At 37.3% G+C, this 21,785-nt stretch overlaps 1 protein-coding gene across 4 annotated transcripts in view; it reads right to left on the bottom strand.

Annotated features, from left to right (window-relative positions):
* Window positions 1–21,785, bottom strand: part of LOC131156338 (uncharacterized) — a 66,450-nt gene that overhangs the window by 38,168 nt on the left and 6,497 nt on the right. The window contains exon 2 of one of the 4 annotated variants that reach the window (XM_058109942.1): window positions 14,359–14,737. The exons of 1 other annotated variant lie outside the window; for it this stretch is intronic. The gene's annotated coding sequence lies outside the window, so the exon portion shown is untranslated. Of the gene's footprint in view, window positions 1–14,358; window positions 14,738–15,660; window positions 16,227–17,149; window positions 17,380–21,785 lie in introns of those variants that run through there. 2 more of the 4 variants (XM_058109939.1, XM_058109940.1) reach the window with 2 other exon arrangements.

Genomic DNA, 21,785 nt, shown 5'->3' with positions numbered 1-21,785 from the left:
AAAACATCATCGATGTAAACTGCAACAAATCTAGTCATCCCTCCAAACGCTCTGTCCATTCTTCTCTGGAAAATGCCTGGGGCATTCTTCAATCCAAATGGCATTACTAGTCATTTGAAAAGTCCAATGGGCGTTGTAAAGGCTGTAGGAGCTACTCCTCTTTCTTTAACCTTTATCTGCCAATACCCTGATTTGAGATCGAATTTAGAATAAACTGAGGGTTTCTCCCTTCTTATTCTATTTCTAAGAGATTCCTGATTTGGTAAGTTATACCCATCATCTCTTGTTTCCTTATTCAGATCTCTATAATCAATAATCATTCTGGCTTTTCCTCGTATTTGCTCGGCATGATTTGTTACCATGAATGCTACACTTCTGTGCTCACTCATACTGTGCCTAATGAGTCCCAAATTTAACAATTCTGGAATTTGCTTCTCAAATTCCTTTATCATTTCATTTGGATAACTAATCTCTTCACTTCTAATAACTGTATCAGGATTTTTAAGCACAATATCAGCTTCTAGTATGACTTTCTACCATAACGCTTGCAGATTCTCCGACCAATTTTCTGAAAGCATCTTCTTGATTTCTTCAAGATTACTTTCTTCTTCTTCGGACGACTGATTTACTTTTAGAATACTTCCTGATATCAAGTCCTTCCAATTATCAAGTTTCTCTTGATAATTAAATTTATTTTCCGATTTTTCTTCTTCTACTAATCTGTAATTCTTTACAATAGTTTCTGAGAGTTTCGGAATAAAATGATTATCTAGGATAATTCCTTCTGAGAATATCGTAAACGGCTGATATCTTTTAAGGAATATGCTTCCCAAAAGGAAATCGTCTAGTAATTCTAGAATTAGGCCAAGAATTTGCTCCTCTTATTCTTTGCCATTCATCCTGATTTTAACATTTCTAACAACTTCTCCAATCTAAGAATAACACCGTTGCCGATTATAACTTTAAAATTTTCTGATTCCCAAGTCACTTCTGGAAATCTAATCTTAGTACTAGATCATGCACACCCAATGTCAATAAGGGCTATACATTCTACCTTTCCGATAGAAATGTTAACAAGTGTTGCCCATTCTTCAAATTTAGCGCTTAAAATGGATGCTCCTATATATGCTATATGAGACTGATCTTCATCCTCATCTGCATAGATAGGGATCCTTATGGTTCTCTGACCAACTACCCTTCTACTGCTTGATGGTCTTAATTCAAAAGGTCTAGAACCTTCTGACCTGATTTCTGAATTAATATCTTCCTCTCTAGATACACTCGCTCTAGTAGGAGTATAATCACTTAGAGGTTCGGTGATGATTAATTTATTTGCCTCTTGTCTTACTGACTCTAGCAAAAGATTTTTCAATCTATCTTCTGTTCTTGGGGTTACCCAAATTTGAGGCCAACTTAGTGCTCTTGGGTTTACAACTTCAGGCTGTAATCCTCTGACTAGGTCTGCTTGATTTGTCTCGAAGAGTTGAGTGAATCTACTAACTCCCCTTCTAAGGGCTGGTTTCCCCGTATTATAGAACTTTAAATACAATCTGACAATAATTCTAATGCACCTCCTGTCTGGGTTACATTTTAACATATTCTGTCAGTCACGTGTATTAACTCTAATCTATAGAGTTTTCTCCACACTCTTGTCTTGGAGGTCAACATGTAAATCTGGTATAACTTTTATCCAGGCTGCTCCTGAATGCAAGTTAGTTCTTGCTCCTCCTAGCAAGTATCTACCAAAATTTCCAATACTTCCATCCATAACTGCAATAAGGATAGGAAGATCTTGTCCTTTTCTTACTAAGGGATCAATTCCCACCTGGATAATTCCATAGTGGACATATCTTACTCTTTTATCCATTGCTCTCTAGACTTCCGTTGTTACCACTTTCTCGATCACCTTTACTGTCTCTTTGTAAGGTATCCATGAGGTCTGGTATGCTTCGGCCCAACTGGCTCGAGGCATCTTCCATTCCTGACAATCCCTACTTTCTGAAGGAATTTCAATTTCTGCATTCTGCACTAGATCTTCTTCTTCTCCTGCTAGAGAAACTAGTTCTAGTGCTGCTCTTATCATAGCTAGTCTTAACTGACTCAGCTTGAGATCATAAAGAGATTCATCCTCTGAATCTTCCTTTTCATCTTCTGATTCAGAATATTCTAAGAAAATAGAATAAACACTCTCATCATCTGAGTCTATCTCCTCACCCCAAATCGGTTCATAAAGCAGTTCTGAAGTGTTCTCCATCAAAATACTTTTGAGGCTATCCTTCCTTTTCTCTACTTCTGGACAATTATTAGCCTTATGGCCCTTCTTGCACAAAACCAACAACAGTCACAATTTTCCAAGGATTTTCCTTGTGGACATTTGGGATATCGTCTGTATTTCTTTTTGAACGATTCCTTGACATCTTCTCTTACCCTACTGAGTCTAAGATATCTTTTTTCTGGGTTTTTCTGCCCTTTTCTAGAGCTCTTTATTTTCCCATATTTCTTCCAAGTCTTTCCTTTGACTTTGGAAACTTTAGTTTTCTTATGGCAAACTCCATCTACACAACTAGTTTTTACTCGTTCTGAGTATTTAGTTGGTCTCTGGTTACATCCATATCTTCCTGCTACCCCACTTATCTTGGTGCAACAGTCTGAATTCATATAAGGCATGTTTCTTATATCCTGAAACATATGCCTCTGCATACAATAAAGTCTTATCATTTGTCTTACTGTTTCTGCTCTGACTCCGAGAGTATCTAATACTTCTGTATCTCTCTCTAGTCTCTGCTTAACAGCTTGTTTTACCACTTCTGGCCAACTACCGGGTAATTTATTGATGAAGACTTCTTTTGCATACGCTTGATCTTGTGGTCCAAGCTTGTAATACCAATACTGGTATTCACAAAGAAATTCCTCAAAGTAACACATGTCACAGATCTGAATCTTTGTGAGAGTCATCCTGGCCTTCTCAACTAGCTCGTCCCCTCTATCAACTAGCGAATATCCTACAAACTCTTGTTTGAGGAAATCAGCTATGATAGCAATTACTTCATCTGGAGTTTTGATGGTGTTAATAATAATGGTACTCACATCTAAGTTCCTTTGAAGTATCTCCCAAAAATCTCCAGCATTTCCTCTTAGTGTGGCTACTGCAAATTTATATGCTTGCTCCACTGACCAAGATTCAATTCCTCTGCCAAGGATATGATATCTAATATTCATAGCCCAATCATCTATTGCAATTGCGGGATCCTTCTCGCAATTAAGCCTAAGGATGGTTCCGTTCTGGGGTACTCCCTCTAGAACACTCTTCCTTGGTATGAATTCTTCCTGAATTCTTCCTGGGTAATTTAAAACAGACTCCTACTATTTTGTCGTGGTTTGGAGCATTTCCTTGAAAGATAACTTCTTTTGCTCCCACGGGTGTGGTTCCATTCTTAGGGGCTGCCATACTGGCTTAGCATCCCAAGATGAAACTTCTGGAAAACTTACTGATACTGTTTCCCTGAAACTTGATGGTCCTGCTCCTGCAGTTCCACCTCTTGCTGAACCCTTACTGGTTCTTGCAAGGATTTTTTCGGCACTGGCCAATTTCTTAGCCTTGAGGTCTTCTACCTCATTAAGCCTTTTATTGATTCTCTTCTGAATCTTTGAGACTTCATTCTCTGTCCATTTTTCACGATGAAGAAGCTTATCCAACTCATCCTGAGCGTTCTGGATATCATTAGTTATGTCTGACAAAACCTTTGTCTCATCAATGTCTCTGAGAGCTCTTGGAACCTCCCATTCCTGTGCATCTTCATAGTCTTTAGCAGTATATCTTTCTGACATGCTACTTTTGACTTGAGACGTTTGAGTGTCTTCTTCCCTACTGAGAGATCTTATTTTGCCCTCATAACTTTTCATTATTTCTCTAATTTTATTCGTGATGGACTGATTATCCTTCATTTTTGAAGATGAATGAGATTTTGGCCGTCTGATCTTAAAGTTTTGTGGAGTTGCTCTAACTGCCACTCACACTAACTAATTCTAGACTGATAAAGGCTAATCTGCCTTTCAATCTCTATTAGTTGTGATTCTAGACCTTTCTTAACTCTTTTTAGATCTATCACAATAGGATCTGAGTCAAAATTGGCTTTAAAAGAATCTAGTTTGAAGTATTTTTCTCTCCAAACTTCTTCTATTAAATTCTCATAAAATCTTATGTTTGATTTTAATGAGGCCTTCTGATAGAAAAGTGACCCTTGTTCTCTATCTCTTCTGCTGATCATAATACCATATTTCTCCTCCTGAGAAACAGTGATATTAGGACACAGACTCTTATACCAATTTTTCTTGCGCCCACATTAAGGTCACTGCTAGAGCATTATTTGACTAGCCTTATTTTATAGACCCCAAAAAAAAAAAAAAAAAAAAAGATCACGCAGCCGTTGCTGATTTCTGTATCGTAGCAGCATCTAAAGATAAGAAGGATGACAAAACAAAGTCGACGTTTTAGATTGAGCAAGTGCTCCCACGTCACAACCCACACAAATGCTTTACAATTTTTGAACTTAGTTTATTGCTGATCATTCTGGGAAGTAGTAACACAACACAAAATCTTGCCAACTTCCGTGTGCGTGCAGCGCACTTCACCTGGGAATGTCTGTCAACAACGCAAGTTTGGTCTGTGCTAACAAGCACGATAGTCCAAACTTAACCTAGGCCCCGCCACATGTCAATGGCGTGTTCAGAAGAACAGTACATATAAGTACAATGCATTCTTAGCCGTTGATAAGTCTACGAATGGAAACCAAAGAGAACCTGCAAAGCTTAAGCTGTAGGATCTTTTGGATTCACTTGCAGATGCAGTGAACTAATGTCTATCCCACCATACAAGATTTCAGCTTTATTCAATATAATACATAGCAAAAGGAGTCTGATAGGACTTGTCCCAACGTACCACCAGCCTATCTGCATGGGCACTTGCTTTTTCACCTTAGGAATGCATAGTTTATTTATTTTATTTTATTTTTGCAAGAATGATTTTAAAATTCTGAATTTGAATTCATATAATTTTACAATTTTATATTATATTACGCTAGTAAAAGTTTAAACTTAAGACCCAAACCCCAAGCTACCAAGGATCATTGACAAGCATGCACTAGATAATTGTATATTTGTGATCATCATCATATTTCAAAAAAAAAAAAAAAAAATCATTTGAATTAATTTTGAAAATAACCAAAGAAATTTTTAGCCCGAACTGAATCGAAAAATCAAAAAACTGAATTAATTAATTATGTACAGACATAGAATTGAATTCAGATATATAATATACACATCATAATGTATTTGTACTATTCCTTTTATGTAGAATAATCATATAATTTTTAATTCAATTTTATAAAAATTAAATTAAAAATGTTGACTGAGTTTATTTCAAAATTAAAACGGAAGCGAGGAAGGTTGGAGATTTATAGAGGTGGAAGACTTCCTAATTTTACAAATCTTCCATGTTGGACAATGATGCTGGGAGTTGCTCTAGTGTGTTAGCTTGTTGAATGTTAGTTGGCAGCGTTGATCGCTTGATAATTGGGAACCATTCGTCCTACATCGATCAAGAGAAAGAAAGAATACCTGTTCAATTTCCTTCTCACGTTAGGAACTAGGAATCATCCCCACCTCTCATCATTTATGGGTTTGCTCTTCACCAAAAGCAAGCTAGGCTTACTAGCATTGCTTTAAGGGCTATTCGGCTTGCTGAGAGGATAGTGTTTGATACACCCAAGATTAGTATTTGATAGTGTTTGTATTTGACACAAAGAATTCTTTGTATTTGCTAGTGTTTCAAAGTCCGCCATACAAGCTTTCGACGTAATTAGAATCAGTCCCCAAGCATTCAACCTTAATCTAAGCCAACTACAGGGCTTCCTAGCTTACCCAAATTACAAAACCTATTGGCTCGATCCGAGCCAATGTCTTCACTATCCGACTCAATCCAAGCAAATATCTTCACTATTTGGCTCAATTTGAGCCAATATCTTCACTTATCGACTCAATTAGAGCCAACATTTTCAATATTTGGCTCAATTTGAGTGAACACCTCTAGCTCAATTCGAATCAATGTCTTCACTGTCCAGCTCAATCTAAGCTGACGTCTCCACTATTCAGCTCAACCCGAATTGATGTCTCCACTGTTTGGCCCAATCTGAGCCAATGTATCCACTGTTCGGCTCAAACTGAGTCGACTTCTCCCTCCAAGTCGGAGTCTACATTATTCGACTCAATCTAAGACAATCTTTCCATTATTAGGCTCAATCCAAGTCGATGTCTTCACTTATCAGCTCAATTAAAGCTGACCTCTTCACTATTTGGCTCAATTCGAACCGACCTCTTCACTGTTCAGCTCAATTCGAGGTGATGTCTTCACTTTTCAGCTCAATCTAAGTCAATGTCTTCCATGCCTCATAAGCAGTGCTCATTAGATGGACCATTACTAGAGTCGTGTTCACTCTGTTGCGTCATAAGTTGTGTTCATCAAATGGGCAAGGTCTTCAGGGCCTCCTCATAAGCAGTGCTCATCAGATGGGTCATTATTGATGAGTCCTTTTTTGTTTTATAAGTTGTGTTCATCAAATATGTTGATTTTTTGAGTCTGATCCCTATTTTGATGTTGACAAAGCACTTGTATCTCATGTGTGCGTTTAGTGCTTGAACAGGTTTATAAATCAGCACACACACAAGGGAAAGGGTAATGGAAGCCATGAAAGACTTAAAGATCATATCGTTTGGCATATTCCATGAAAGATAGAAGAACAAAGAAGAGAAGACATGTTTTATTCATTTGTAAATGCATTTTGATTGGATTGTAATATTGCATGTCTCACATGGTATGATGCTAAAGCTCAGATGACTATAAACAAACCTTAAGGAACCAAAATTTTTCATGGAAAATTTTTTTCATAAAAACTGAAATCATACTAAAGGTTTAAATCATTTTTAAGGCAAAACGTGGGCTAAAATTCGTTTTTACAAAGAGCTCGGCTGATCAACCCTTTGCTGGCTTTAAAAGCCCCAACCAACCGGCCCTTGCTTTTGGGCAATTTACAAAGGCTCAGCCAACCGGCACAAAATGAGCATACAAGCTCCAGCCGATCGACCTTCACATTCGGCCAAGCTTTTAAAGTCCAGCCGACCAGCCCTAATTGAACAAAAAGCCCCAGCCGACTGGTCCTCATGCCTGGCCGACCAGATCATGAGGCCAGCATGCTATTTCTCAGTCTTTTTGAAATCGCCTAAAGGCCAGCCAACCGGCATTGTGCCCAGCCGACCAGACCTTCATAAATTTGAAAAATGAACTGAGGCCAACTGACCGGCGCCTTAACTAGTCGACTAAACCTCTCGGGTTTTTCAAATTTTCAGCTCTAAACGTGATTAATTTTTTAATTAAACAATTTCAAAAATGCCTACCGTGTCCCTAACAATCAAAATTTTGAGAACTCTATATATAGCCCATTCTAAAGCACAAATTAGCACCTTTTTTATTAGCTTAAGAATTCTTTCAAAATTCTTTTTGTGCTTTATACTCTCAAGCAAACAAAATTCATACTCTTTTTATCATTCCTTTGAAAAATCATTTTCAAGAGAGCTTAGATTTTCTTTCACTTCTTTCATTTGCACATTGATTGCATTTGAGGGTTGATTGAAAGAAGCTTTCATTTGGGCATTTATTCTGTCATTTTTAAAGCATTTACTCTCACTCACACTTTATTATTTTTGAAAATCATTTGTGAGAGTTAGCTTAGAGTTTCTCCACTTCTTTTTTCTTGATAATTATTTGCTGGAGAAACTTCATATAAGCTTGTGAATTTTTGTGCACATCTATTGTCAGATTCAAAAGCTCACTTGTGCTTATTTGCAAAAATATTTTTAAGCATAAACCCTAAGTTTCCCTTGAACTATATATTTTTGAATATCATTTTTGGGAAAATCTCTTCGGGGTCTAAGATCTTTGAAAAAATACATACTGCATATTTTATTGAAATGAAAGATCAAATACTTTTATCTTCTCTTGTTTTTCACATATAAATACTTTTGAGAGAGAAATTCTAAATAGTCTACCGAACTTAAATTTCATATCATTAGAGAATGCATATAGAACTTTAATTTGTACATTCTAGCTTATGTGAGAAACAATTTATTTGTACGCAAATTTTCATATCCTTGTAATGGTTTGGCTCCACCCGGTTAAGTGAGCTAGTGGGATTCCACCCTATAAGGAGAAACGGTTTGACTCCACCCGATTAAGTGAGCTAGGAGGACTCGACCCTGTAAGGAGAATCGATTTGGCTCCACCCTATAAGTGAGCTAGGGAGACTGTACCCTATAAGGAAAATTGTAAACAGCGTCGCTCCGCCCGATTAAGTGAGCAAGGTAGTGGAATCCTTAGGTGGTTTGCCCAAGGCAAGGACGTAGGCAGGATTGGCCAAACCTCGATAAAAATATTGTATCTGCTTTCTCTTCCCTACTCTATTTAATTTCCGCACTTTAATTTTTATACATGTATGTTTGATTATTTATTGCATTGATTGCTTTACATACATGCTTTAAATATTTGTGAGATTTGAAATTGTATACAAAGATCATAGGTTGTGTAATACTACTTGTGGATTTTAAAATAGGGGTAAATTGACCTAGAATTTTTTAAATACCCAATTCACCTCCCCCCCCCCCTCCCCCTTTTGGGAATACACCATTCTCGTCAAAATAGGCAAGTCTTTAGGGCCTCATGAGCGGTGCTCATCAGATGGGTCATTACTGGCAAGTTGTGCTCATTCCTTTGTTGCTTCATGAGTTATGCTCATCAAATGGGTCATTACTGGCAAGTTGTGCTCACTCCTTTGTTGCCTCATGAGTTATGCTCATCAAATGGGCAGGTCTTTAGGGTCTCACAAACGGTTCTCATTAGATGGGTTATTACTAGTGAGTTGTGCTCACTCCTCTGTTGCCTCATGAGCTATGCTCATCAAATGGGTAGGTTTTAGGGCCTTATAAGCGGTGCTCATCGGATGAGTCGTTATTGGTCTAGGCATGTTGATCCGCGTCATTGGGATTCACATAGTCGAAATTCATGTCATTGGGATTCGTGACATTGGGGTTTGCGCCATTGGGGTTCGCACGCCATGAGTATATAAGTTGCTTCCTTCCCCTCCTTAGCCGCTTCATCCAGGTCCCTCAAACTCTTCCTTTTAGATCGCTCCAACTCCTCCTTCTGGTTATGACTTCTTCTAGATTGATTTATTTCTAGATTTGTGTAACCAATTCCCCCAAATTGGTTGGGGGTCTTTTCCCTAAAGAGTTTAATAAGTCCCCCAATTGAAAAGCTATTGTCAGAGTTGCTACCGCTACCCCATGATCTAGGTTTCGAATCTCTAAAGTGGCGTTGACAAAGCGGTGCATGAATCCCTTAAGTTTCTCCTTTTCCCCTTAGACAAGACCTATCAAATGAGCTGAGGCTTTTGCCATTTTCCGACTACTGAAAAAATGCCTGACAAATTATAGCTACATTTCATAAAAGGATCCAATAAAGCCACGCTTTACGGTTCAACACCACACTCTAACATTCCCTTTTATGGTGGCTACAATTTATCGACACATGATTGCATCAAGAGCGCCTTGCAATTGCATCAACACCCTAAAGGTGTCCAAGTGGTCCAAAGGATTGGTCAAGCCACCATACCATTCAATACTTGGCATTTCGAACTTACTTGGCAAAGGGATCTCCATTACCTCTTTTGGTAAAAGCAGGGTTCGAAGATTTTTTTGGTTCCCCCATGGAGGGGTAGTTGCATACTTCTTTCACCAACTTTTCCAATTGGCCAATTTTTTTTTTAACTTTTCCTCCAACTTGTGAGACCGCTGTTTATAAATGCCCACACTATTTGCATCATCTACCTTCTTTGCTGGATCTGAAGCCTTCACAGCAACTTCTTGTGGGGCAGCTGTCTTTCCATCAAACACTGCTTCTATTCAGTTAGCCTCTATACCATGCTCCCCATGATCCTATTTTTTATGCAAGATCATACTAAACATGTCTTCTACCCTTTTTTGGAAGGCTAGAAAGTCACTCGGTGGCACACGAGTTATCTATTGGAGTGGAATGAATTGACTAAGGTGATTGGCTTCCCCCAATGGGTTTTGACTTAGAGTTATGCGATGTGGTCATAGTCAAGGATATAAAACCACCTAAGGATTCCCACTGACGGTGCCAACTTTGCTGCCAATAATCATATAGCTATTGTTATACCATCCTTCAACCGCAACCACTTGAAAGAAATCAAACAAGAATGGCTTAAAGGACCAAGGTATGCTCTGGGGGATCACTTCAATGCCTAAGTTATGGAATGGGAGGTTCAGATTGCAACAGTAAATGAAAAGTGAATGAGAATGAGATGCTTACCTCCTCTTGGGATCACCTTTTTATAGTGATGGAAGCAAACCGTTATAAAGTTTATGAGGGTTATAGATAACTAAGGACGGTTATGTAGGATATCAATAGTGGTTTTGTAACCGTATCGAGGGGTTATGAATAACTCAAGCGCGATTATGTGATGTATCAAAATTGGTTTTGTAACCGTATCCCCTCATGAGTATGTTTACTAATTTTAAGTATGTATGCATGTGAATGTTCGTAGCTCAGGTAAGGATTTAAGTGCTGGTAGAAAGAGAAGGAAGGTAAAGGATGCAAATAGTGATTGTGGTGTTCTCAAATTTAAGAAGTATGATCACAGATCCGCGGTGATTTCTCGCATGTAACCGAGAATACTATGAAGAATAAAATCTTGGGGGTACACTAGGTGTGTGTCCTACCTTCCCTAGCATCCCGATGGGTATTAAGTAAGCAACCCTGAAGAGCGCTCAAGGGGGACTTCTTGACATCCTCAAGGATTGTCTTGAGCTTCCATGTGGGATTGGGAGCCCCAAGGATGATCCATTTAAGAATGGGATTGCATAAGTACTCTCGACCTCGAAGTTTGGATGTACATCCTTCTTAGTTGTCGACTATAAAGTTAGGCGGTATCATTGTGTTGAGGGGATCTACTCTCAATACTAATGAAATGTGAGTTATTTCCCTTATTGTTCAATTCTAGATTCCTTAGTGATGACCTTAGTTGGTTCAAAGGTTGTCAAGTTATGAGACATGACTTTAGGGTAGACACTTGAGTATGTCCTTGGATAAGGATGAGTACAACTAAACTAGACTCGGTATAGCCTTGTCACTGTACAGGTGTGACTCAATACTTTGGGAGGATTTTGGAAAAAGTTAACCATTAAGAACTCCACATCCATGACACTTATATTGAAATACTAACTTGGTTGCTAAATAACCCCAGTTTATTTACACTTTAATGTCTTCCCTCTAGATTTCTTGGATCTATACCTTCAAGCTAAAAAAATAAGAGCATTTGGGCAATCGAGCCTTCCCTAGACTACTATTGGATTTGGAAGAAGTTGCTATAAAAGTTAGGAATGTTGTTTATGATTGCTTCCAATGCCAGTTCGAGATGGGATGTCTGCCTCTCTTTCATTTGATAACTAGTCATCCTCTTAAGTCCTTTAGGGGTAACATTTTACCGCATGATTACAATTGATTTTGATGTTCCTATTAATTCTATGATTTCAAGTATGATCAAGGATGGCTAGTGGCGTCGGCCAAGAAAACCTACTAACAGAATCACTAAAATCAAGGATAATTTACACATATCCAAATCCTCATATTCCTCATCTAGACTATAACTAAATTATGCTCTTTTAGTTTTTCCTTTGCACAGGATGTTAGAAATAAAGTGGGCTTTGTTTGTAAATAGTTAGATAGTAAGAGATGTAATTGAAATGTATTTTTTCATTACATGTACTAGTATAAATACTAATGTACTGTACATTCACTTTACTCTTTTCGATTATTTTGCAATATACAATTCTTTACTTATTTACATGGTATCAGAGCACTCTCCTCTCTCTGTTCCTCTCGACAGTGATTTCAAATTTCCGCAATATTTTCTTCTCTGCCTCTTTGGATTTTCTTCTCTCTATGGTTCAGCCATCACCATCCCTTCTCCGATTGGGATCTCGCCTCCATCTGCCGATCTAATTTTTTGGTTTTAAAACAACTTAAGCTTTAGATTTTCGGTGACCGATTGGCGAGTGTTCGACCGGAATTTGTACGGTCGCTTGAAGGGCAACTATATGAGCCTCTCGCGGCCTCGCCTCTCAACCTTCGACTCTCGCTCTTGCTCTCACAGTCAGAGCCTCGCACTTCAGCGTGACTTCGCAGCTCTCCACTCTCAACTATAGTCTGATCTGCTAGTCACAGTCTCCGTCTCGTCTCCAACTCACTCGTATTTGATCTGATCTGCTGGTCACGCCATTCCCTCGCTCCGTCTATCTCGTGTCTCGTCACTCCTCCTCGGAGACAGTTGATCTCTTCATCTCTTGCCTCAGAATGTTCGATAAATTTCAGTTGATGTTGCAAATTTCTAGATCTGTTTTGTGTTCTTCTTCTTTAGAAATTTCTTTCTAATAGACAGTGCTGCCTTTGATTAACGCCGAGTACTTTCTCTTGAACGTCAAGTTCCAACGGTTCTTGTTTCGCGTTATCAATCCGTTGACTTTGATTGAAGAGTTCGTCTTCTAAACAAAGCCTACTTTATTTCTAACACAGGAGCATGTTCTAGAAAAAGGCACCACCATAAGCTGGCATTCAGCCTTGGCATGCATTTATTTGCTGGTTGGCTACTGTGAATAGATTATCCACCCTTGACAAAGTGCGGACCTGGTAAAAGTGAAAGACCTCTTCCTTATTTTGTTACAATCATTTGGAGACCAAAGTTCAAATTGTTTTGCTTTCATGCCAACCATAGTCCAAAATGTCCTCAGATGAAACTACAGTAAGAAACGGGCCAAGCAATGACAAACCTGGTACATAAATTTAGGATTTCTTCATTTCACTAAGGTGGTGTTTGATAAATGGAAATCAAGTTTAGGAATCAAAATCAAAATGATTAATTTGTATTCCTAACGTTTGTTTTACAATAATCTCATTTTGATTCTCATTCCATACAAGAATGAAATTCTCCCTTTTACCTACATTTTGATTCCTAATACTTACTCCTAAATCAAATCCAACACACTAATTATTATAATATGATAATTTATATTTATATAATTATAGATTACATAATTTTTAAAAATAATATTAATATTATGATATAATTATTAATATTTTTATTATATATAATATTATTGTAACATAAAAATTAATCGGACACTATTAAATGTTAAAATAATATGGTATGATTATTTGATTTATTATATTACTATTTGTAATCTTAAAAAAAATAAAATAAAATATTTATTATTATCATCAATTATAAATATATAATGATAAAATTTAATAATGCTATAGCATAAAAAAAGTATAATACTACTGTATATTACATATAAGTAATATATATATATATATATATAAAATATAATGTAATCTTGTATATATACTAAAATATATACTACATGAATATAAAAAATAATATTAATATTATGACATCATTAAATATAAATATATAATAATGTTTTTAATATAAAATAATTAACCATTATTATTACTATTTATATTATATATAATAATATTATAATGCATAAAAAGTAATATAGTATTAAATTATAAAATGCTATTTATGATATAGTTGTAGTATGATTATTTATTATATTATTATGTATAATCTTAAAACAAAATAATTATATTATTAATAAAAATATATAATGATAAATTTTAGTGATATAAAACATAAAAAAGAATAAAATACTATTGTGTAATAAAATATAATGCTATCGTGGTTATTTTATTATGTTATTATTTTATATTAAATAATAAATTATGCCATAGTATTATAATATATGATATTTTTATTTACCTTCAAAAAATTACATATTAAAATATAATACTTATAAAATATAAGATAAACTATAATATTAATAATATAGTTAAAACAAAAAAAAAAATAATAATAATAATAATAATAATAATAATAAAATAAAATACACAAAGCATAATCAAGTGCATGACTATAAAAATGATTTTATTGTCAAAAAATATTTATTAAATAGATTAATAAATAATATTATATGATAATTATATACTACAATATTATTATTCCATATTAAATTAATTAAATAAAATTTTTATACTAAAACGACATAATTAATAAACTAAACTCATTCCAATTTCCACATCTATATATACCAAATATTATAATATAATTTCGATTCTAATTCTACGTGATATGAAAGACTACATTCCATTTTCAATTTTGATTCCACTTATAAACCAAGCGCTACCTTAGTTTTCTCCATTTTACAAAGAATTCTTCACATAGTAAATATTACACATTCCCAGGGAATCTCACTCACTGGTGCCTGTCATCACAAACTTTCCAAGTAGCATATTCCAAGCGATCAACAATTTCCCGTCTAGTCGACCATTACATAACAGGGAAACACTGGAGGAAAGTTTTGGTGGAAGACAACAATTCCTTCCTGCTACAAGGTATTTCAGTTTCTCATAATACACTGGACGCATAATTCACCAGTCGGCAGCCTTCATCAAAAAGAACAATCAACCATCTCTCCAATACCTTAAATCTCTGTGGCTTCCATTTTTATCTGCTTTCATACTTTGGCCTCATCCACGCCCCTCCAACAACTAACGCATTTATATTCTTATACTTATTAACTAGAAGAGTACTCATGAATCCTTATTAAAACTAGCACATGCATACGCTCAGCATATATTAATGGGCACATCAGGAGGCATACATAACCAAATAAAACAATATGACTTCCTAGTAGTCCAGAGATCTCTTCTTTTTGGGATTTTTACATTGGTACTGTTTATGTATTAATTTGTTCCTTCTTTCCACCACCCACACATTGCACGAGCCATAAAAAAATATAAAACAAGACTCTTAAGTTGCTACAAGGAAGCATTGTAGAAGATGTTCCATGTGGACCAATATTGGATGCTCTTATATTTACAAATTTTCATTTTAAAACTGCTGCACAAAATCATGATAAAAAATAACAGCAAAAATATAACATGCTTTCCCCATAAATCTGTTGAGGTTGAAGGAAAAAGCGACGAAGGTAACTTCTCAGAGCCAACCTTGCTGAAATGATAATGTTGGTCTGTTTCGACAAGGTTCATGTCGCAAAAATACCTCTTCTCACATATAAGGCAACATATACCTAACCCTCCCTAAACCCCACTCCAACTGGAGCTGCATGGGTCTGGCTGGCCCTTCTTTCTTACCTGGGGAGTGCTTGGTGCTGTTTCGGCCATCTCATTGAACCAAGTTCACGCTAGGCAAAACATTTTTTTTTCTTGGGCAAAACATAACTCATTCATGATATGCCCAGAAAGGCTGTACGATGGGCTACAATGGCTCAATTGAAAATGACCCATATAATCTAAATTCCCAAACATTTAGTAGACAGCTAGCCCAGGCCAGACATATTTTAGGCCCAACAAGTTGAGGTGAGATTGTGTGCTCAGCACATGACATGTACACAAAATTAATTAATTTCACTACATCAGCAAGCACATACAAGCACACCACATGATTATGATTAGCTACCTGCAAATTTTTAGTAACCAATCAACCACTCAAAAGTAATAATTACCAAATATACCACATTCTCAAATTCACTGGCTTTTCACAAGACACTCTTGCTGTGGTCAACACAACAAACCTGTGCACCTAACAAACATCTGATGAGGGCTAACCATAACACATTCAAAGCATAACAAATTATGAGAAGGGACTAGCAAAAAGCAAATCTCGGCAGATGTGCATATACTCTGTTTTTTACGTTGAATTTGCTTCTATTCAAAGATTATGAGCATCGCGATTGTAATCCAATAAAAATGCTATGGCTATCCACTCTCCACCACTTAATGGCTTTCAGTGAGAAAACTAGATTTCAACCTATCAGTTCAAGAACGTTTTGGTTTCAGGACAGTCTATCACTGGGAAGAAAACAAGAGAGAAATCAAAACCATACATTGTCGCTGCAATTTAGCCAAAACATCATGACCAGCCCCGATGGCAAATCTACGTCACATCAGCAAATTCGCCACCCATGGATAGCCTCCATCGCTACAAGCAGATCATTCCAATGGTCTGCAACCACTACTGCAATTCAGGGATGCAAAGTATGACACAATAATCAGTCCAGATGATAACCCACCTTGCTCCTTTGCTCAAAAGGAATTTAAGTCTAATCCTTCCACCAAAGATGAACATAATGATCTGTTGGAGAGGGTTGGAAAGCTGTTGTCAGGGCCATCAAAGGTGACAGTGACAGTAATGGCCCAACCTCTAGCAACAGAAGTGGCGAAAATATCTCATGACAAAGACGACCAAAAGCAATTGACAATGGCCATTATGGCCCTAACAAGAGAGACACAAGATAGAAAGAGAACCTTGATTGAGAAGGAAGATTTCCTTATCCCATTACATGGAATAGCTTAGACTATGGGAGGCTATAATCAAGCTATCCCACATTTATCCCATTAAGTGGGATAGTCTCCAGCCTATGCCCCCCAAATTAGTCAACACTAATATAGAACAATGGGTTCTTATCCTTCACTATTCTGCCCCAGCTGCAGCACCAAACACACCCAGAAGGAATTGGAAACATACTCTGAATACTTTTCACACAATATATCTCAATGAATTAATTAGCCAATCCACATATGAAAAATTAAGCTGCTAAGAACTTGAACACACAAAAGAACATGGGGCAAACTAGAAAGAAAAGAAGATTGAAGTTGAAAAATATAGATTACCAAAATAAATATTTTCTTAACAAAATAGTGTTCATATCAAATTGATAACTAATACATCTCTTGTAAACATTAAAAATAAATAAATGATTTTTATATCATTATCATCCTCATAATTCATCACCCACGCCCCCCCCCCCCCCCAATGCCACCATGTTCAGACAGCTTACCAAAGATGAAAAACAAGGTGTGTGTGTGTGTGTGTTGTCATAATAGTCCTGTAGATGTTGCATAATGATCATAGCAGCTGTTATGTAACAGTAGGTAATGGCCACTACAGCTGTGAATTTTCTTCCCACCGATTCAGTGGTATGTAACATTATTGGGAACCCAAAAAACCGTTATGTAAGAAATAACAATTGGCCACTATGCCATTAAAAGACAGTGATAAAGGTTATAATTGTGCAATGAGGACCATGCTATCATTCACAATGAATGTGCCAGACAGGTTTTTCTCCAATTAAATTTTGTCTGAATCTAATGTGTTCTTCAAAATTACACTGCATAAAAATAATATAAAATTAACAGCTCAGCCTTCGCCAAAAAAAGAAAGAAGTTGCAACATGACTACACAAGAAAAAATATAAACTTCAAAAGGAGTGAAAGGAACAATGGCATACGATCTAGCATGCATGTCTCTTTTGCAAGGGCTTCAAATTTGATTCAAAAACCCAAGAAAACGATAGTTGATTTCACTGAGTTGCAATTATTGATTAATATCTCCCAATAGGGTGATTCTCAATAGGGAGGGGGAGATGGGCAAGAGAAAGAGAGGTATTTCGTCTTTCTGAATTTGCTGAGCTTGGTGTTTTCCATTTGAAGGATTTTTTCTTTTAATCAGTAAAAGATAGTATATATTAAAAGGGCATCAAGGGGATGCTACCCTGAGGTACAGCAAATCAACCACCCTGAAGGGTGTAGCAAAAATAAAAAATTACACTGAAATCATTTGCTAAAAGTCAACTATGCCAACTAGAACTGCTCTTTTCTGAACTGAAGCAACTAGATTAAAGTTTTAAAAACTCTCGTGTTCCTCTCTTTCCAAACACACCAGAAAAACCGCAAGCGGAATGATAGACAAAACCTTCCTCATTTCCTTTGTTGCCTAAATCTCTCCCCAGGCCTAGAGCTCCCCTCCCACAGAGCTGGCGATGACCCACTGATGTCTGATAAGGATCAGAGCCAAATTCAAATGATTTCTGGTCGAGGGGCAATGGAGAAGGATGCACTCAACTGATTCTGCCTCAGCAATGCAAAGGGCACATCCATTGGCAACAAACAACCCCCTTCTCTGCAAGTTGTCCAGGGTCAAGATCTTTCCATGTTGCTTCCTAGGTAGAAAAGGAAACTATTGTACAGGCAACTGTCTTCCATATCTGAAACCAAGGGAAGTTAGTACTGTTGACTCCAGAGGAAAAATTCTCCTGTAGAAGGATCTGGCAGTGAAGACCACCTTCTTGTCTAAGGCCCAAACAGGAAAATTTAGAATGCTCTGATCCTAGAACTTATAAAGAATGCTGTAGAAATCAGTGAGCTGGTGGAGTTCCCAATCCTCTATATTTCTATGGAAAGGGATGCTCCAGAAAAATCCCTGACTTGATGTTTGAAGGTGTTGACTTAGGTGGGCAGTTATCACAGGCCAAGTTGAAAATGGCTGGAAATAAGACACTAAGATCCTTCTGATCAATCCATATCATGCCAAAAATAAATTTTGCCACCATTCCCCACTTGGAATCTAATAAAGGAAAAAAAGCCACTCCAGCCTTTCCTGATGTACTTCCACACCCCTACACCATGTGGTCCTCTACCAGCCTAAAAGATCCACTCATTATGCTCAAGCCCATATTTTATGGCAATGATTTCCCGCCAAAGATGTTTTTTTTCAACCATGCATCTCCACAACCATTTCCCAAGAAGGGCTTTATTGAATATGTGGAGGGACTTTAAACCCAAGCCTCCTGAACAATTAGATTGTTTCACCATGCCCCATTTGAACAGATGTAACTTGAATTCTACCCGAAGCTCCCCCATAGAAACCTCCTTTGAATTCCTTCCAGTCTCTTCGCAAAAGAAGTCGAGAATGGGAGGAGTCACAAGAAATAAACCGGAAGATTTGTCAAGGTGCTTATAATAAGAGTGAGTCTGCCACCTTTTAACAAAAATTCCTTTTCTATCCTACTAACCTGTTTTTCGAACTTCTCAATAATGGGTCCCACACTCCTTTATCTTTAATTTGGCTCCAAGGGGTAACCCAAGGTAGCTGATAGGAAAATATCCTAATTTGCATCCCAAAAGACCCGCAAAAAAAGGTCCCCTTGAACTGTCGAAAATTGAAATAATTTCACTTTTTCTAAGATTTACTTTCAAAGCTGAGACGACCTCAAATGCTGCCAAAATACGTCACAAATTCAAAAGGTGGAGAGGATTGTCCTCACAAAAAATGATGTGTCATTCATGAACAAGAGATGCGAGACCTCCAAAGACCTTCCATTTCTGCCAACTCTGAAGCCTTTAAGGAGCCCTCTTTTGGTAGGTTTTTTCAACATGAAGCCCGACATCTCCATCACCACAATGAACAAGAAGAGGGTCAACATTTGTCTCAGTCCTCTATAGGAGTGAAAGAAATCGATAGGGCGCCCATTTATGAGCATTGAGAAAATTGGTGTATTGATGCAATGAGCAATCCAGCTGCACCATCACTCCTCAAAACCCATCTTTCTAATAAGATAAAGGAGAAAGTTCTAGTTGACGTGATCAAAAGCTTTCTCCATGTCAAGCTTACACACCACACAGCTACTCCTTTCTCTTTGATATGTATCCACCAAATCGTTAGCAATGAAGGCTGCATCCACCTTTTTTGGCCACAAAATCATGTTGATGCAGCTCGAGAACTTTCAAAATGGCTCTTTTGATCCTCTTAGCAACGACTTTAGCAAAGATCTTTTAAATACTTCCCACCATGCTGATTGGACAAAAGTCCTTAATATTAATGGCTCCAGATTTCTTTGGGACCAAAGAAAAGTGACATTGATGCTGCACACAAATCTACTTGATCTAAAGAAATCCTCAAAGGTTCTAATGAAATCTTTCTTGAGTGTCCCAACTAGGCTGGGAAAAAAATTTAATAAAAATAAAAATAAAAATAAAGATAAGGAGAAATCATTTGGGTTGGGTGATTTGTCTCCATTGCAATCTCTGATAGCTTGGAGGATTTTCCAGTTTCTTCAAAGGGTCTCTCTAGCCACTCTATGGTAGGGGGCTGAGAGATTTAAAATTCATACGATCCAGTGTAGGTATCCAGCTTCCGATTTTAGAGTAAAGGACTTCGTGGAACTCACAAATAACCCTATTGATTTCCTATTCCTCTACCAAGGTGTACTCCCTGAATTCAATGCTGGAAATGGGGTTCAGTCTGCAGGAACATTAGTCTGGTGGAAAATTTTTGTGTGTTACGATCCCCCTCCTTGAGCCATAAGGCTCTAGATTTTTGCCTCTGGGTGATCTCTTCAAGGCTAATGATCTCAATCAATCCCTCCTTCAACAAGACCCTTTTTCCCTTTTTATCAATACTAAGCCCTTGTCCCATCTCCTGCTAGTCAATATCCTTGACATCATTGAGAATAGTGGTCTTTTTTTCTTGAATATTTTCAAAGGTATTCTTGTTCCACACCATGAGCTTTTCTTTCAACCCCTTCATTTTTTATGCTAGCACAAAGCTAGCTTTCCCCTCAATCTGAAGCATGGACCACCAATGCTTAATGAGGTCTCTGAAACCATTATGCTTTAACCACATGCTCTCAAAGTGGTAAGGTGTTGGACGCCATTTGATCCCTTCCGTGTCAATGAGAATAAGGAAGTGATCTGAAGCAGACCTAGGAAGGAGTCCTTGAGTGGCTTTGGGGAAGTGAATATACCAATCCGCCAAAATAAGGAATCAATCAATCCTCGAGAAATAAGGTGGCTCTCTAGTGTTAGACCAAGTGAAAGTTCCCCCATTAGTGGAAGATCAATGAGGGCATTCACATTGATGAAGTCGAAAAAATCTCTCATGCAACTATTCTCTGCTCCGCCTGCACTTCTTTTGGAAACAACACCATATTGAAATCTCCTCTAATAACCCAAGGTGCATCCCATTAGCTTTCAATTTCCAAGAGCTTTGCCAAAAAAGGTGTCTTTATGAGGTCCTTCTCCAGGGTCATAGACACACCCATGAGAACCCATAGAAGACTGTCATCCAGGTTTTTGAAATTTGAACAAACAGGGGACATAATAAGGGTTGATGGAATGATTCAGCATCTCCACAACATTGAGATTACACATAACAAGGATGCCTCCAACATTACCTGCAGGCCCAAAGGAAGCCCAACAGCAGGTCTACCATCCCCAAAGTTCTCGGACTGAAAGATGGTACATATTTCCACTTTGGTTTCCTATAAGCAGAAAATGTCACCTCTCCAATCCTTGAAAAGGGCCTGATTAGATTTCTTTTGAATTTATCATTTAGCCCCCGCACATTCCATGATATGATTTTCTTTAACATGATTTAACACTGCAACCCCGGCTGCCACTTGCCCCCACCAAATCTGTACATCCTCCCGATTTATCATAATTAACTGAACATTGCAGGCATTTTAGCACCCTGTTTGTATCCAATTTCCTGTAGCTGCCCAAGGGTGTTTTAGAATTAAGTTGTGCATCCTCTCTTCTTCTTTTTTTCCCAATCTCCTTAAACAGTCTCAAAGCCCTATCTTCAAAGCCATCAAAAAAAAACCCCAATGGCTTTTCTTACCATTTTCATCTTCCATAACACCCAATTGAAAAGGCCTTTTTTGCAATTCGACTTTAAATAAAGGATTGTACCTCTTGCCTACTCCATAGCAAGTAGATGTTACAATTGATTGTAATC

Source organism: Malania oleifera, chromosome 5, assembly GCF_029873635.1.
Source record: "Malania oleifera isolate guangnan ecotype guangnan chromosome 5, ASM2987363v1, whole genome shotgun sequence".
NCBI lineage: Eukaryota > Viridiplantae > Streptophyta > Magnoliopsida > Santalales > Ximeniaceae > Malania > Malania oleifera.
The sequence above is the reverse complement of the archived record's forward strand: the minus strand, read 5'-3'. Positions and strand labels throughout refer to the sequence as shown.